Here is a 17,979-nt window from a genome sequence, read left to right on the forward strand (position 1 = left end):
TTAGGAGGTCAGACTGAATTATCCTCTCAGCTCTAAAGCACCTATGCTTCTATTGGAAGAACCAAATGGGAATTCTTCTAAGAATATTTAGATTTTGTTTAAAATTTAACAGTGTTTAATGGCAAATCTCCCTATCACCCATCTCAAAACTCTTCAGATAAATCAGTGGCATTGTAAAAGCTCCATAGTGATTTTTCTGGCACCATTATTTCAAGTTTATTTTGGATAGTGTTAGAGGGACTTTGTTGGTTGTGTCAGCTGACCATGATGATTAATATATAATTAAGATTCTTGACCATTCCTCTTGTGTCAGCAGGAAGACATCAATTCCTTTGTCTTCAGCCGATGCACACACCCAGGGCTGATTGCTCAGATATTGTTGGTGGCTTACATATGAACTATCACCTAATGATTAGATAGAGCTGACAGAAATCAAATTCTAATAATTGAAAGATAACCTCATATTTTAATTCAAGCAAAAGCACTAAAAACATTGTTTGGTAGTCTTTGGGTTGTCATATCCCCAATCAAACCCCAAAAGGTGGTGGTGCCCCCTAAGAACAAGATATATCATATTAACTACAATCTAATCTCATAACAGAGTTAAAGTAATAGAAAAACAGTGCTGCTGCTGTCATTGGAGAAATGTTGGTGTGAATAGGAGAGCAGAATCCAAGCATTAGCACCATCTATATGGTGTACACCAAATATACCTCAGGTTAAACTGACTCACTGAAGAGAAAAACAGCAAAACAAGCACACAGAAAATCACCAACCAAATAGAAGCTATCTGGCCTTTTCCCCTCCTACCCAACATCTTTCCTGCTCATTGCACAGCACAATCTTCCTTCTTTAAAACAGTTTTGCAGCTTTACCAGACCACAGGATATGTAAATGTGATTTTGTTTAGGGGACATTAAGGATGCATGTGACAAAAGACTAGCAGCATATCAGCCATGAATTAAAATCTGTTACTGTATTTTAGTTTATTGATCTACTGTAAGCTTCTCAGCATTGTCTAATTTAAATAAAACTTCAATTTGAAACAATACTATAAATAGAAGGCAATATTGATCAGAGTGCCACCAGCCTGCTGAACTTTTGTTATCCCTGAAGCCTGACCAGTTAATGTTGAATGTTACAATTTATTACACTGCAAAGTACAATACAACACAATAGCATTTAGATTTATAAACAAAGATATGCTGAACTACTGAAAGCAAGTTCAGTCAGCTCAGAACAAGAAGAGCATTCTGATTTACTGGTGCACTACAGCACTATTTCCCTACCTGAGGCAATATTTCATTACCTTTCTGATATGAACACCTGTTAACTCTTCTGAAGATTGAATAATTTGATTTCTTTTAGACTCTTTTAAACCCCAGAAAAACATCTGATGTCCATCAGCAAAGATTCATTACTGCTGTGGTAGTTTTTTTGAGTTTTTGAGGAACATTACCAGTTAAGATGGGTAAACAATGTCCTAGGAGACAGAACCTTCATAACAAATAGTAGCAGATACCAGACTCCTAACGTTACTTCTTATCTTCCCCTCTTCCCTTTCACAGGAGTAAAAACTGAAGTAAATGGATGTAAAACAGCACACTTACAGGCAAATTCCACATGAGGGACTATTGTTAGGCAGTGAGCAATAAAGCACTCTCTAGACAAAGTATATTTCATTGCAGATCTTCCACTCCTGCAGGTACATTGTTCCAGGGAAATTACTGAATTGCCTTAAAGAAAGCTCAGTGTGCCTGCATCATCAGCCAGGAAAGCAAGATGCGTGCTCACCTTCCATTCTAGGTGCAGAAGAGAAGGCTCCTTGGACTCTCCTCTTCTTCAAGAGTAAGGCCACTGGGATAGCCTGCAAGACAGAAAAACATCAAAGAAAACAGTTCTCTTGGTTTTGCTTCAGAACAGAGGAAAATCAACTTTCCCAGCCAGGGCATCTCTACCCCAGAGCTGTAAATGTAATTTTAAAAAACTCCACAATCCAGTGAAAAACATTTATTAGCTGTGCCTGGATGCAGCATTGCTTAGTGAAACACAGTGCTCACCTGCACCTGGGCAAGAGGAGTTCATAAGCCAGCAAGGTATGGCACAATGTAGGCTGCTCAGACACTCCAAGAGGGAATTCCTGGGGCAGTGTTGAAACAGAGGAGAGCCTCTGTCTCAAGGATGGGAATCAATACTAGTGTGAAGGGCCACTTCCCTGTGCAAATGCCAGAAATATGATCTACCAGTTATTTCACTCAAACTCCTGTGCAATGCAGGTGGGTGAAACTCTGGTGTGAATCTGCCTGTGCGTGTTAGAATGGGCACTGGAGCAGGGCTGTGAACTCACAAGTGGCTGCACACAAACACACCCCACACAAGGGACCCTTGGACAAGGCCCTTCATCCACTTTGTTCTTCCAGGCAGATCTCTTCCTTTGCCTCCCTCTGACCAGCAATTTCTAACAATGTCCTGCAACTCCTCCTCCCCATTGTCTGTCACAGCTCTGCAGAGAAGCGGTTCTTTCCCTGCCATCGCAGCAATGTCTTCACAGGAGGTCGAAGCCTGTCCTGTGCCCTTTACTCTGTACTCACACAGCAGCACAACGGACTGGCTGCAACCCAGGCAATAGAACCCAAGAAAACTAGCCTGTGCTACAGAGCAACACACAAACATCAACCTGAGAGCGTCCATCCAGGGCAGACCCAACTTTCTCCAGGCAGAACTAAGGCAGAGAGTGCTGAGGAAGCAACTGGAAGGGAAGCAGCACCAGCCCCTTCAGAGGGGCAGCCATGAGCTGCCCCTGCCCCTGCTCCTGACACGGGGCAGAAGCGCCTCAAAACCTGCCCAGGCCACAGCTGCTGGCAGTGTCTGCAACAGCTTCAGCTACAAAGCCATGCAGGGAAATTGTGTACATAGCACCAATAGCAGCACTCCTATTTGAATTAGAAAACAATAATGTAAATAAAGTAATATTAGTATGCATATTTCCTGAGAGAATTTTCTCTCTAGAGCTCGATGTCTATTAGCCTTCAGCTAAAATAAAGGTCATCAGACAGAAGATTCTTTCTTTTTTCCTTTAACAAAGAATGTAATCCACTCTGACGCCTTCAGACTGGGGAATTAATTTTTTAATTAGGAGCTGTAACTAAAATGCTGTTATCATAGAAACAATGTTAGGGTTTAAATTTTACTTATTTAAAACAAGACCAGGCATTTTGAAGTGGTTTCAGGTGGAGGGGACACGATTTAACCAGGGGTTTGTGTACAGAGTATGCAATGATCAGATTAGCCTTTTAAGCTTTCATTCAAAATTCACCTGTCTCTAGGTATTTTTGATATTGTCAGGTTAGGGGGAACAGAGTCTTGATATGTTTGTTATTTACAGGTTCATGTACTCCTAATGAGCCCTGACCCATGGAAATGTGCTGACACCGCCACGGTGCAGGCACTCCTGCAAACGTGGTGCTTCCCTCCTCAGTAAAGCAGAACAGCAAAGAAAACCTAAAACTCAACTCAGTCAAATACTTAAAGCTTTATTTTTGGTTAGCACAGATGCGAGGTACCAAACTTAGAGAGAGCAGGCAGTCTGCAAATTAGTAAGACTACTTGTTCAGGAATTTTAGAGGAATTTGGCAAAAATAACTGACATTTGGTCCATTCCGACTTAAAATGTCATTTGATGTGATAATATTTGGCAGATCTTTAAATCTTTCTAGAAAAAACAAATTCTAACTTCAAATCACACCTTAAATTAAATTTCAATTCCCTAACCATAATTATGAATTTTTAATTTTATACTGATGAAGTCTCCAATCTGCACAATGCCTAATTCTGCAGTTCACCCAAGCCAGAAATTCAAATAATAACTTTTTCTATCCTTTCAAATGCCCAAGACAGTACGAAGCATGGTTCCTTGCATAAACTGTTACAAACATATCAGGAATATGTTCAAATAAAATTCATAAATAATATTAACCACATAAAATACAGAATGTCTCAATCTGTTGCAGGAAACTTTGAAAGCAGAAGAGGTTACATTCAATGAATGTTTTGTTCATTAAAAAGTATTCACACCAGTCTAATCGAAAGTTTGGCTTTTGCATCCCCCTTTTCCTTTTCCAGCTGTCAAGTTCTGGTCTGAACACCACATTTGTTGACTTCTTCTGCCAAAGTCTTGTTTAGTTTATGGATTCACAACTGGACAGAAGGAAAAAAAGGAGGCCTGAGACAGGCCGAAAGATAGACAAGAGCAGAGTTGAATAAAGCCAGATCAGGTGAAAAGGAAATGAGATCTGGAAAAAATCAAAAGGCAGGAGGCCTAGGGAAGGACAAGAGCACATATGGGAGAGGATTTGCAGATTGAAGGATATAATAATGGAGAACGGCAGCTAAGAGACAATGAAACCAACAAACAGATGGAAAGAAAAAGGACAAGGAAAGAGAAATAAAGTTCAAAAGTGCCAGAAATAGAGCAGGAGATATTTAACAGCGAATCAGGCAGTGAGAAGAAAGATACTGAATGGAAAAGATTTGACTATTAAAAAAAGCCCCTATATTAAAATCTTTATGACACTAGATTCTGCAGCAGGAAGATATATTTCCATTTTTTTCCAAGAAAGTCCAATATTTGGAACAGTTTTAATGCAAAGGTAGAATTAGTTAAAAAAGTAGTGTATAACTGAACTTTTAGTGCTAATAGTAACCATATCTATTTTAAATATTCCTACAAGTACTAACCAGATCCTTCAGAGTTATCATCTCCGTTTCTCTGTATATAAACAGAAAGGACTCCATAAGGCAAATAAACACCTCTTGCCATCTGCTGAGAAACAAGCACTAAGAGTCTTTACGAGTTCATTTTAATGAAAAACTTTTCAGAGATGCCCGGTATGTAACATGATCCATCAATGTTTCAGTTTCACAGCCCTGATTAAGGCAGTCACATACAAAATGTGGCAGATTCTCTGCTTTCCAAGAATGACATATGAATTACAGAACACTCTAAAAATGCATATTAATTTCTAGAAACCTTACTTAAAATACCTTGGCAGTTAGGATGGACCAATGTATATGCATATTAATATAAAACCTCACATATTTCAAAAACTTACAGATTGCAATAGCTATTTTAGGGGGTTTTTTTTACATAAATATGGTACATGCTAAGATATTTTAAAATCACATAGATTAAACTGTATGGGTTTTTCCATTTTGTTTGCTCTTATTACTACCAAGGAAAAACATAATTAGGTGAAAAAAGCGACCTGTGGAAAATATTACTGGCTGTTTGCATAGAAAGACAACTTTAATCTCAAATTTCTTGCCATTGACTCAAAGAAGACTGGATAATTTCTAAAAAAAATGCAGATTAATAATAATTGCATTGATAGTTCAGTTTCTTTCCTGAATATAATGGTACAGCACAGGCCTTTATCCTGAAAGCAAGAATAAAAGAATGTTTACACATCCTTAGCTCCTAAAAATCAGCAAAGTCCCTTATACCCAGGAATGTCAGAACAGCACAGAAAGTCTAAAGATTTGTCTCAGCAAAACCACTTTACCTGATCTGAAGGGATCTCAAAGTCCTTTTCCATATCCCAAGGAATGCTCATGCACAGTTTTAGTTCTTCTGTATCCACTAAAATAAAATGGGATTGTCCTTCCTTCACCTTTCCTGAAAAGGAATAATTTCTTATTTTCATTTGAGAGGAACAACACCCTCCAGAAGTGTAAATTCCTCTGTGAGGGGGCTTACACAGGTACAGCTCTACCACACACACTCATTACAATCATCATGTCATTAACCGTGTCACTGGTAACCAATTTCTGAGTAGTTGGGGCATGAAGCACCTAAAAGTGGACAGACAAGCACCTCTTATACACAGCCAAGAACATTTCAGAAAAGAAATGGTTAAACATTTAAGCAGTGTTATACCTGCTTGATAAATCACATCATTTTCTTAAATAAAAATAGCCATTGCATATGTGCCAAACAAGTCAGCTCCTCACTTTATTTGGGTTCATTGTTGGCTTTTGGGTTCTGGGACTGAGGTATATTTTTACGTATATTTTGCTTAAAATAAAGCCCCAGGTCAGTCTTGGTGTAATTTTTTTAGCTAGTCAAGTTATGAACCCCTGAAAAAAGGTGTTTTTAATGGAAAGGCTGACAACCCCTTAAGTGGAGTGCTGTGAATGATGGCACCTTGATCAGAGTTGGAGAAAATGTTCAATGTGATATAAGCTACTGAACTAAGTTGTAAAATGACAAGGACTGAGTGAACAGTTTTTAATACAGATAATATTGTTCATATAGTCTATAAATACAGAATTAAATGTTGACCTCTATCTCCCATGTCAAAAGTCAAAGTCAGTGTCAGCACATATTGTTTTTATTTGTTTCAAGAGAAAAATAGATCAACAACATTAACCTCACAATGAACAGAGAATTGAATGAATTAAAAAGCAGTACCCCATAAATCCCCTTCCTTTTATTGGCACAGTGATAAAAATGCCTAGGGCTTAGAGGAAAAGGGTAGTCTCAGACACTCATCTGAGCTGCTCTATGTACACAGAGCTGTACATCACATGCTAAAACAGAGGAACAGAGATATTAAGATTTGTACAGTCTCATATAATACATAATATCCATCAAATTGCATCATAGCATCCTGCAAAACAGGGCATGTCAGATATCCCTAAGACAAGTAGATTATCACTAGACTACTTTAAAGCAACTTTAGCCTTCCACCTACCTTTGAAAAACACATTTCACAAAAGATATTAAATACACGAAAAGAAGACTTTATTCAATACCATCCATACTTGTGGTTTACCAATATTTTAAGACATCACCTGAAAAAAATCCGTTGTGCTTCGAGAGTTACCGGCTTCACTGGTTGGGTAGCTCCTTAAATTTTTGGCTCGTTGGGATAGGACTGAGGGATATGACATTTTTCTCCTGTTTAAAACGTCATTTTTTTCAAAACACCTCATAATAATAAAGGCCCCTATTTCACAACGCCATAGTAAATTTGACAGTTAACTAAAATGAGCAGTTTCAATTGCAAATTCAGTTTAATTGCAATTTTTAGTGCTGCATAATTAAACTGAAAATGTTCTAAAAAGATTCACACAGTCAAAACTAGGACAGAAACAAAAGCATTTTCACAGCATTGGTTTAGGGGTTTCTAATCAATTTCTAGAGAAACTGACAAAAAGTAACATTTAAAAACAAATCAGTTTAACAAAAGAAAAGGAATGGTATCATCTGAAAAATTCAGCTGTTAGTTTTTGTTTACATTTTCTTATCCTCCTGCAGCTTGTAGGATATACACAAATTCTTTTGGTTTACTGCTCCAGTGATTATCTGCTGGCAATGTTGCATCATGTGAAAAACATTTTACAGCATTTGCACTGTGTACTAAACACACAAAAGCAACTAATTACAACGTTTGTCAAATCTAGAGTGTGTTCTGTGGACACTTACTGGAATCAAATTCCATTTTTCTTCTTGAAATGGGTTGGCTGACTTTGAGTTTCACCAGTAAAGCATAGGCTTGGAGTGAAATCTTGACTCCCACACTGCTGAAGGCTGGTATGCTGAAGCTCATCTATATCTTGGTGAGAAAAGCCTTCTCAGGCTTGAACATTCACAGGGCTTGAAAGAATTTTACAGCTGGCTATAAAGAGCAACTTTTCTGCTCCACATGTATTCATGCAGCTTCTGGGCAGAACCAGTCATGGTGCTTTTCATAGCTGGATGATCAGAAGACTTCTCTATAACTTCTAGTAAAGAAGGAAAGACATGTATTTTATTATACTAGAGGATTATTGGTGTGTAGGGCAACGCTGAATAGCTGTATAAAGCAAATCACTTAAGGCCTTGCTAAGCCTGTAAACTCAGTCATAGCTTTACACAGAGAAATAATGTTCAAACAGGGAGGGTACTTTCTAAGACACATGGCTGATAAAATTAACTTCAACCTTGGTTTTAAAAAGATCTTCGTGTGATTCAAAGAATACTGTTTACTGCATGAAAAGGATGATGAATGTGTTACAAGGGCATAAAAAAAGAAATATAATACTTTGTCTCTCTTTTTATTATTTGAGTCCTTATCCCATTAAGCCAATTTGCATATTGGGAATGTTATAATATTGTAAGTTTAAGGTTTAGCTGTTATGACAGTCAAGTAACAGAAGCATCAGCCCTCCAGCAAGAACATGTGAGTTTATGGTTGGTTGTGATTCTCCTGTGAGAAACAAAAATGAGGTTTTGCATTCTGACCTGTGCCAAGGGGCCCAGCAGCCATCTGGCTGCATCGACAGAGGCCAGCCAGCACCAGAGACTACCAGGATGGACAACAGAGATGAATCCTTGCAGAAAGAGAAAGGAAAAGAGTCACAGAGCTACAGCAGCCAGATCTTCAGGAATATCCCTGGAGACTGCAGTGACTGGAGCTCTCAGGCAGGAGCTCAGCAGCACAAAAAATGTTTGAACGATGCTGCAGCCTCCTCTCGTTCCATAAGAGCCATCCTTTAACTTGAGCCTCTCTCAGTGCACTGAGTATTCTGAAGTTTATTGTTCCACAATGTCATACAGAAATAAGCTCACTGAGTAAAAATATCCAGTTTTCCATATATTTATAAAAACAATGATCACATTTGTTAAACAGGCAACCATATTGCTTAACATAATTCCAGCACTAAAAAGACACAAAGCACAGACAACTTTAAACTTTAACAGATTCAAGCATATGAACAGGAAATACAACAATGATTGACAGTGACTGTTGATAATTAACTGATAAAAACTAAGTTTATTTGTAAATACCAGTATCCCAACTCATAACAATTTACATTTTAAGAAATTCAGCAATCAAGCCTGTAATACGAATTTCCTGTTTGTCATTTTCTTCCACAATTTGAAAGCTTTCTTATGCTTGGTGTACAACTGGGAAAATTCTTCAACATCACCCAAGAAGTTTGGCATCAATCTAGAAACGATAGTTTGCACAGATATATTAACTGAGATAAATGAATCAGTTCAAATCCTGGTGTAGATACTGTTATAGATTAAAAATATCTTATCTGTATGTTAGGATTGTCTATGGTAATCAGCACTTCTTATTCTGTTTTGAAATATGTAGATACCTATTCAAAAGCGCAGCATTAAAAAACTCACACAGGCTTTTTTTCTAACTAGCCTTTGGTGTTAAATGACAATAATCTATATTTATCAAAATAATGAAGATGTGTTCAGCTTATGCGATGATCTCCTACTTTAGTTGAGTGAACACATAAAAAGAAACAGTTGCTGTGTTTACTATTATTTATTATTATTACTATCATTATTTCAATAATAGCGAAATGCAGATAAGTATTTGGCTTGTTGAAATTTTCGCATGAGCTCCAAAAACTTCACACATATTTAGCATACTGATTCCAGACATGGAGAAACAAATTAGCAGATAAGTATTGTGGTAATCATTAGTTAAAATTCTCCAATACAAGCTAGTGTCAGCATCCACTTTCAGAGCCAAGGAAAATATTCATAAGCTTTTACTTCCTGTAATAGAGAATTCACTGTTAACTAGGATTCAGATCCCGTGTTTTCAGTCTCCCTACAAACATGTGTCCTCTCTTAGGGATTCTATCAAAAAACTCTCCCTGCTAACAAAAAAATAATAAAAATACACTGTGATGCCTTTAATCAAAAGGACCTCAAGATATTGAAACCTGCAACAACAGCTGCAAAAAAAATAATCAGAAGTACAGCTAGCCTTCATTTCTTGAAGCCACGGTCATCTGAGAGAATATTATTTTCTATTAAAATATAAAACACACAATTATTGATTCTTCCTGCCTGTTTCATACATCTTATATACCGCACATTTAAACACACTTATATTTTTAAACTTTCCATTAAAATAATAGTTAGATGATAACAAGGTAAGGTAGACCAATTTAAAACCTTGTAAGGCCATTAAGAACTTACTACTAGAAAAATAGAAGTTAACAGAAGAAATTATGCTCCACATTTTCACATCTGGGCTTGCAAAAGTAGCTTTTGCAAGTCTCATGCTTCTCTCTGTGTGCTCTTATTGCCAGCCTTTTGATCTATCTGAAGAGAAATAAGGACAACCACAGAGCTACACGTGTCACTCAAAGACACGAACATGCTCGGTGATATCCTGGAACCCTAAATAAGAGCAGTGACTCGCTACCAGAGGAAGGTGAGGGGCTCGTTCCTCCTGCAGCAAAAACAAGCTACAAAGCAGTGCACTCCAGGATTCGTGCACATTTGGGGGATCAGGTTTGCCACAGACCACCTAGGAGAAAAGACAGGGACTCTAGAGCAGTAAAAAAGTACCAAATGAACAAAGTGCTCACAAGTGGCTTTGCTGATGCTGGAGAACAGAGTGGATGGCATTTGTCACAGTCCTGATATCCCCCAAGTGTTGCTGCTGCACTAGTTCTGCCCCTTTCAGTGCAATCTCAAAAAAAAATTTGTACACAATATTTAGTACATCGACAAGCCAAAGATTTTTATTATTATTTTCTTTTTCTATCCATTTATGGTTACAAATTAATGAAATTACATGAGACTGAAGCCAATGACAACTGCTAATCTGTAAGCAACAACAAGCAAGGAAAAGCTGATAGGAGTACAGCTGTTTTATTTTAATTGAGGAATGATTTTATGTTGGAAGCACTCAATATTCACAGCAAATTAAAAATAATGAAGTGAATTGATACCAATGATATTTTTTTACCTACTATCCCTTTGTAAATCTATTTCTTCACACAAATTGACATGTCTAATTGATACATATGCTATTATTCCTCATTAGTAGGCTGAATAAAATAATTCTTGATTAAATTTATTGCAATTTACAATCCAGCATAATGCTTGCAAGCTATAAAAGTCAATCAACAGGAAACAGAAAAAAACCAGATGACATTATTACTTTTTATATATACACAACAATCTCATGTATTTCATGGAACCTCCCTAAGCATTTCATTGCTCCTCAGGAGCTACAGGCTGTCTCCAACAGGTCACTTCATTTTTCATATGGCCATAGATATATTTCACTGCATACATTCTTCTGAGTTTTTCTGATAAATATCACCTCTAATAAGCAAATTATTTGCGTATTTAGCAATCTGTTAGAAGTTGTCTGGAAGAGTTAGTCTTCTACTTACACTCAAACAAAATTATGCAGAACAGCTGATGATTTACTTTGTGTGGATTAGGGAGTTTGATTTATGTTGTGTTACCACTGCATCAAAAAAGCTCAACAAGTAGCAAAAATTCAGAATTTCAATGAAACAAAGAAAGTCAATAGTAAACCTGACAAGCAAAATATATATCTTGTGATGCAAAATTTCTAGCCAAAAAGAAAATGGAATCAATGGCAGGTCAGTCTTTATAATTTTAACTTATTCCACATCTTGCCCTGGCCTCCACTATTTTGTAGGAAATTTTTTGGTATTCTGAACCTAGCAGAGCAGCTATTATGTTACTCTCTAATGGCAAGAAAAGTATGTCATGATCAGACTCTTTCTGTGGCCTATTGCTCCTATTTCTCTGGAGAATGTTAGCAGCTGGCACAGGATTGCTGCCCTTGCTGATGCTGGGCTTCAGACTTGAGAAATAATTTACCCAAAAATGCAGTATATATGCTATAATTAGTACAGACACAGAATAGATATCTGATTCTTGTTGTCTGAACTTAATACAATTTCTTTTTGATGAAGAGCCTCTGATGCCCTGACTGTGTGTCTGCCCTGATTGTAGTCTGTATGTCAACTTGTTCAGATAAGCAGAAGAAATTGCTCAAAAAGTCAGACATTATTGTATAGGACCACAGGATCAGAATTAAAGCCTAAACTGTATTGGGAATGTTTTCCATTCATATTACATACCATCTTCTTTGTAAGACAGTAGATAAAATCTAATTTTAAAAAATTAATTTCTAGTTCAAATACAACTATCTATAAACCTAATGAATTAGAAAAGAGAAATACAGAAGTCTACAGATGTAACTGAAATTAAGGTACAGATTCTAAGGGTGTAATATGACAGTCTCCACTGAAAAATAATCTGGATTTTATTCTAGAGCTATTTGAGATTCACAACTGCATTTTTATACAACATAATTCCAGTAACTGATATTTTTTTGGTTACTACTTGGGAATTTTGATCAAATCTTTGTAAAAGGCAATATCTCTCAATTCAGAAAGACCACTGACATTTCAAAATCAAACCCTCCATTTCAAAAAATAGGAGGAAGAGGTACTATCAGCAGCAAATCCAGCTGTTTCAGGATTCATCTACTACTTGATATGTGTTACTCAGCACAGTAAACAACCAATCTGCCAGGGGCAAAAAATCAAAGAGCTCTGTGTCAGCTGAACAGCATCTTTTAAAGAACTGAGAAAGTGGCCCAAAAAAGCAACCCTTAGAGGCAGGCAGATGTTTTCTAGTGTTCCTGGGGGACCCTGCCATTTCAGAAAGTGCTGTCACCTAGACCTGCACCATGCTCCATGTGTGAGATCATGTTTCAGGGTGACCAAAGGTATTTCCAACAACAAAACTATCCACAACAGAGCAAGAATAATCAGGGGCTATGGCCTTATTGAAACTGAATTCTAATGTAGGTCCTCCACATGCATTTAGCCTCAACTGTCAAAGGTGACTTAATTCATTAAACCTTTCCAGCCTTCTTCTCTGGACAATAGATAAAACCAGCATGGATGTGCTGCTCATTCATTCTGATCCAGGGTGCTCTCTTGGTCTGCACACACCCAGTGAGGGTAAAGGACCCTAAGCTGTGCCAGGCCATGGAAAAAGAGCCAGAGCAGGGCTGCAGGGACTGTGTGGCTGGGACATCCCCCAGAGCAGCTCAGCTGGTTACGGTAGGGTACTGATAACACACTGAGTGTGGGTTCAAAATATCCCTGCTGTATGGGCCATTTACTTAAGAGCTGGACCTGATTATCCTTGTGGGTCCCTTCCAGCTCAGAATATTCTGAGTCACAAGTGACGTGATGTGCCAGGGGGGCCAACTCAGCCACCCCCCTTCTAGCAGCAGACCCACAAAGCAAAGACCTTTATATTTCAACAGGCATTATCTTGTCATCGCTTTTAATCTAGAAAAACCATATTAAGAAAAACATGATGGCAAAGATTATGATCAGCCTTAAATACACCATTTTCATTCAGCTCCAACAAACTCAATAGGAAAACTATTTCATGAAAGAGCACAACAGATTGAAATTCAATAGTTTAGTTAATCCGAGCATAATGAAATAAAATTATACATATATATATACACACACACACGTGTATGTGTGTGCACAGGGAGGGAGAAGCTACAGCTTTCACATACATAAAATTTCTATTATAAAGCTCAAATAAGAAATGCGATATCAGCTCTTTAAAGTTTTCTGCTCAGAATGCTTCTAGCTGCAAACACAAAAACAAACCAATACATCTATGACATTTGCAATTTTTAAATCTTAATAACTTGTGAAATTAATAAAAAAAATTCACTCACTTTATTATATTCATCACCACAGAAGACAAAGGTATTATCCAGTTGAGTCTATACCAAAAAGAAACACCCGCATTAATATCTGCGATTTGATACACATTCCAAACACAAGAAGTAACAAATTTGGTGACAAAGCTGTCAAAATATGTTCTGCAAATACATTGGCAAGAGATCTGGACATACTAAAGAAATTCAGTGAAACAAAATAGGTGCCAAATGGGGATGTTTGACAGAGTGTTCAAAAATACATTTAGACCAAAGCAGGAACATATCCAACAGAGAGATTCTCTACATAAATTATCATGAAACTATTAGAAATAATTGGCCAGTGATTTCAAAATATTACATATACTTTTAATGTTATCAAAGAGCTGTGTTGTGAACCATGTGTGATTTCTTGGCGATTGAATTTTTGGCCGCACAACAGCGTTTTTAGGTGCAAGTGAAAATACTATATCCCATACTGTAAGTCAATCTGTAGTCTTTGAAATTTCATCGAGCTTCCAAGTGCTTTGAAAGGCTGTTGGGGGAAATACTATAAAGTCTGGATACTCTGGGAGGCTGCAGAGCACAGCCCTTGCAGTGGCTCTGCTGAACAGATGCCTTCCCCAAGGCTGAAGAGAGCCCACATGATAAAGATGTCACGGCCAACCTCTCCAGCCAGAATGGAGGTGTCTGTGGTCACAGTGCCCCAGGCCACCAGGTCAGTGTAGCCCTGGTCCCTACAGCGGGTACCACAGTGCTGACACAGGCCAGTGCTGGAGGTAAAGAGGCACAGGTGGAGGCACCTGTACATCTCTGCCAGGCTAACAAGAGCAGATTAATTTATATTCAATGTTGTATTACCAGCATTTCTCAATAAAATGAAGTCATCTAAATGTTTCCAAATACTTCTGTGAAAGCTGATATCTCTGCAGATATACTTGCAGGAGCAGCAGCCCCTGCTCTGCACTTGGATGCCTTGGTAAATGAAGGGGATCAGGGGTCTACCTTGCAGAGCTACCTGTTCACACCCTTCACAGGCATGAAATTCAAAGTTGTTTAATGGTTCTAGAGAAATACAGGCCTTGTAACAGAATAAAACTGAGCAAGTCAAAGTAGACTACCCAGAAAGCAGACAGGGTGCCAGGGCAGCTTCCTTCAGCCCCAATGTGCAGCTGAGCTAAATGCTTACATCTTGAGCATGCACTGAAATTTATGGAGTCTGCTCAGATCTTAAGGCTCAGAGTATCTGGGGTTAAAATCTGGCTTCCCTGAAGCATATGGAAATATATTCCCCGACTTCAGTAGGACCTGTTATAATCTACAAAGGTTTCAACAGCATGCTGATCTGGGCCTCCCATTAGGGCATTGAGCCAAGTGAATTATATTCTTCATATGTTCACTCTCAAAAATTTGTGGTTGATTTTTAGGAAAACATTTTTATATACACGTTGTGGAATTCCCTCATTATTATCCTATATCAAAGACACGCGCTCTGAATTTGAGGTAGTACAAGGTAAGATTTGTGTTAACTTCTGGCAAGTTCATTCCTTACGCTTGAAGTGAGCCTCTGAGAAAGCCCTCTCCTGCACAGACAAGCTTTTTCCAACTCCAGAAAGATCCATTTTCCTGAACAACCACAAAGAAAAAGGCACAGATATAACTTAAGTAGCCCATAACTCCATTTATTCCACCGAGATGAGAACTTTCCAGAAAAGCCTCATCCAGTGCTTGCTATCATTTCTCCTTACTCATTTTGACATCCTCAAGGGCTGCCTCCAGCTTCCTACATCTCTCCCAGTGCTGTCCCAGGCTGTTGGTGGGCTCCTGTGGGTTTGGAAGCAGGGCAAGGAAAAGCTCTGACTTCTGCTGGAGTAGAAAGTGGCACGAGTTTTGTAGCTGCCTTTAGTCCTGAGCAAAACATTCCAGTTTTGGACATCAACCTAAAAAAATATATGCCAGCACAGATAAGGTTTTTTACTTCATATTGTAACTGCTGTTTCTGTCAGCAGATTGTGGGTTTTACCTGTGAGCTACACCTTTTGGAACTGGTTACAGAGCTTTCAGATAGGCATTTTTTGTTGGACAAATGAATTTACTATCAGCAAAGCAGACTGAGTTACTTAAATGGGCATATTTTTTTTTCCTTCTGTGTGAGGCCTTTAAATTTAACATGCCTTTAAGAAGTATTAACTTTTAAGTTGCCATAAAATCAAATAATTGTATTTATTAATTTGTTTTAATTACCAAGCACAGATAAGCATATGTCCTACTTAGCCTGGGAAAATCTGAATGCACACCTGCTCCAACAAGCAGTCTGTAAAATGAGACGTGAGGAAAATATTTGAATTACATTTCCCTGTTCCAACATACCATTTTTAAAAACCACTTTCAACACTGAACTAGGCCTTTACAGTTAAGGCATTTTACAAGATGATACTGAGCTATGTTTCCTGTCTATGAAGAAGGCACCAGCATATAAAATGGTAGTGAATTTGCATTACCTCCAATCCATCATTCTTTGAGTGCACAGGAAAAACTGTGAGACCTGCTGCAACAAAGCACAGCCTTGTGTTGACAGATTCTTATTTAAGTGACTGTGAATACAACAATTCCACAAATAATTTGTCAAGTGTGTGGCTGAACTAGCTCTGAACCCTGATAAATACCAACTCTCCTCACTGCTACAAAGGCATGATGTTCTGTGTGCGGGCAGTGAGTAACAAGCACCAGGATTTAACAATCGATGCTACTATATTTCTCTTTTCTTTGTGGTTAAAAAAGCCTTGAAGGGTGGCTCTTTCAGCAGTGTTAAGTACTAGTGGTGGCTATGCCTTGCAAATCTAAGTAATACACTGCAGGCTGAGGTGAAAGGAATAGCACACTGCATCCATTTTTAGCTGCATTTAAAACATATGGTTTATGTTGTCTGGTGAAAAACACTCTTTACTGTATAGTTAGCAGACTCTTGTTTAATACAGGCTATTATTAAATGGACCTCTTTCAAGTTATGATAATAGGACATCTACTTCACTGCTTTTTGCATCCTAAGGCATATATTTGGACCAGGGTAATTCAAGAGAAGAGTCTCTTTCAGGAAAAATAACTCAAACTCTAGGGGAACACATGTACATATTAATAGGAGGAAAAACACTCCTTCCAGGTATTCAATTGAAATCAAGATTGCATTTTTCTATCATGCAGTGCATTCTAAAGGCGTTATGGATGTACGAGAAAAAAATCATTTTTAAAGAAATGTAAATCTAATCAGTCTTGAAGCTAGCAATATATACATAAATGTCTCTTGCAGACATAATTTAGTATGCATTATTAATTTATTTTTCATAAAGCTTTCCAGCTACAAAAAGGATAAGTGGAAATGTGCACCCACATTGACGATAATGCTCATTTGTCAGGCAGGAGTGAACATATTAACAAATTTCCCCCCCTGAAATCCCAACCTCAAGGATGTTCAGAAGCTTCTTTGCAGAAAGACCAGACATGCTTATTGCAGACAACGTTATTCCAGGCATTATAATAAAATACCAACCTTTAATGGGACCTGAACTTCAGCAAGGTATTTGCAAGGCAAAACTGTTACCAACTCTGGACAGCAAAATACTGTATCATATAAGTCAATTATATTTACACTTTGACTGTAAAATACCAGTGCCTATGGAAATAAATAGATACTATTAACTAGTCCTGATGTAAAATGCTAATTATTTATTGTTTATAAAGCAATTTCAAATAAAGTAGAACTCATACACTAGTGCCATCATGATTTTCCAGTCATTAACTTAACCAGAATTTGCATTTTGGGACTATAGCCAGTGACTTACATGCACTACTTAAGTCATTTTTCAAACACCCTGTCCCATCTTAATCTATTCATCATTAATCACATTTGGTCACTTTACATACAGAACACTATTCAGATGAAAGATAAAAGAAATACATTAATAAAATTAAAGCTAGAGTGAATACTTCAAAATATAAAGGTAGTGGATGAATATGGTTATCAAAGCAATTTGTACCCTATGCCCATTAAAACAGACTTGTCTGAGCAAAAGTTCTGAGAGTTTTCGAAGGTTTTTTTCCAGTAACGGAAAGGGTACTTAGAATGCCACCCTTTTACTTTATCTCTTCCAAACATCTCTAGTTGTGCTTACAAAGCAAAGATGCCCAAATTTTGTAGGTTTTATGATATAGGGGGAGAATATAATGGTACCTGTTTACTTCTCAATACAGCTTCAATTTTAGAGCTGTGAGCAATCTTAAACTTGTGGAACTGGCTTGTAATTACAGGCTCTGTTTATCTGAAAAGATCCAGTGCTCTGACTCCTGAATCTGACTGACCTATTCTACCTTAAATCAATCAAGCCACAGAAGACTTACATCCTCCTTGTGCAGGTCTGCTCAACCAGGGGCTGAAAAG

General features: G+C 37.7%; 1 long non-coding RNA gene across 1 annotated transcript in view; it reads right to left on the bottom strand.

Moving 5' to 3' along the window:
• Nucleotides 1-17,979, bottom strand: part of LOC116450091 — a 67,280-nt gene that overhangs the window by 44,310 nt on the left and 4,991 nt on the right. Inside the window, exons 1-6 of the long non-coding RNA XR_004242675.1 lie at nucleotides 15,293-17,979; nucleotides 13,563-13,610; nucleotides 10,390-10,493; nucleotides 7,487-7,785; nucleotides 5,562-5,674; nucleotides 1,611-1,867 (exon numbers count right to left, since the gene is read on the bottom strand). The exon at nucleotides 15,293-17,979 is cut by the window's right edge and continues 4,991 nt beyond it. This is a non-coding gene — a long non-coding RNA (uncharacterized LOC116450091). The remainder of the gene's footprint in view (nucleotides 1-1,610; nucleotides 1,868-5,561; nucleotides 5,675-7,486; nucleotides 7,786-10,389; nucleotides 10,494-13,562; nucleotides 13,611-15,292) is intronic.

Source organism: Corvus moneduloides, chromosome 12 (assembly GCF_009650955.1).
Source record: "Corvus moneduloides isolate bCorMon1 chromosome 12, bCorMon1.pri, whole genome shotgun sequence".
Taxonomy (NCBI): domain Eukaryota; kingdom Metazoa; phylum Chordata; class Aves; order Passeriformes; family Corvidae; genus Corvus; species Corvus moneduloides.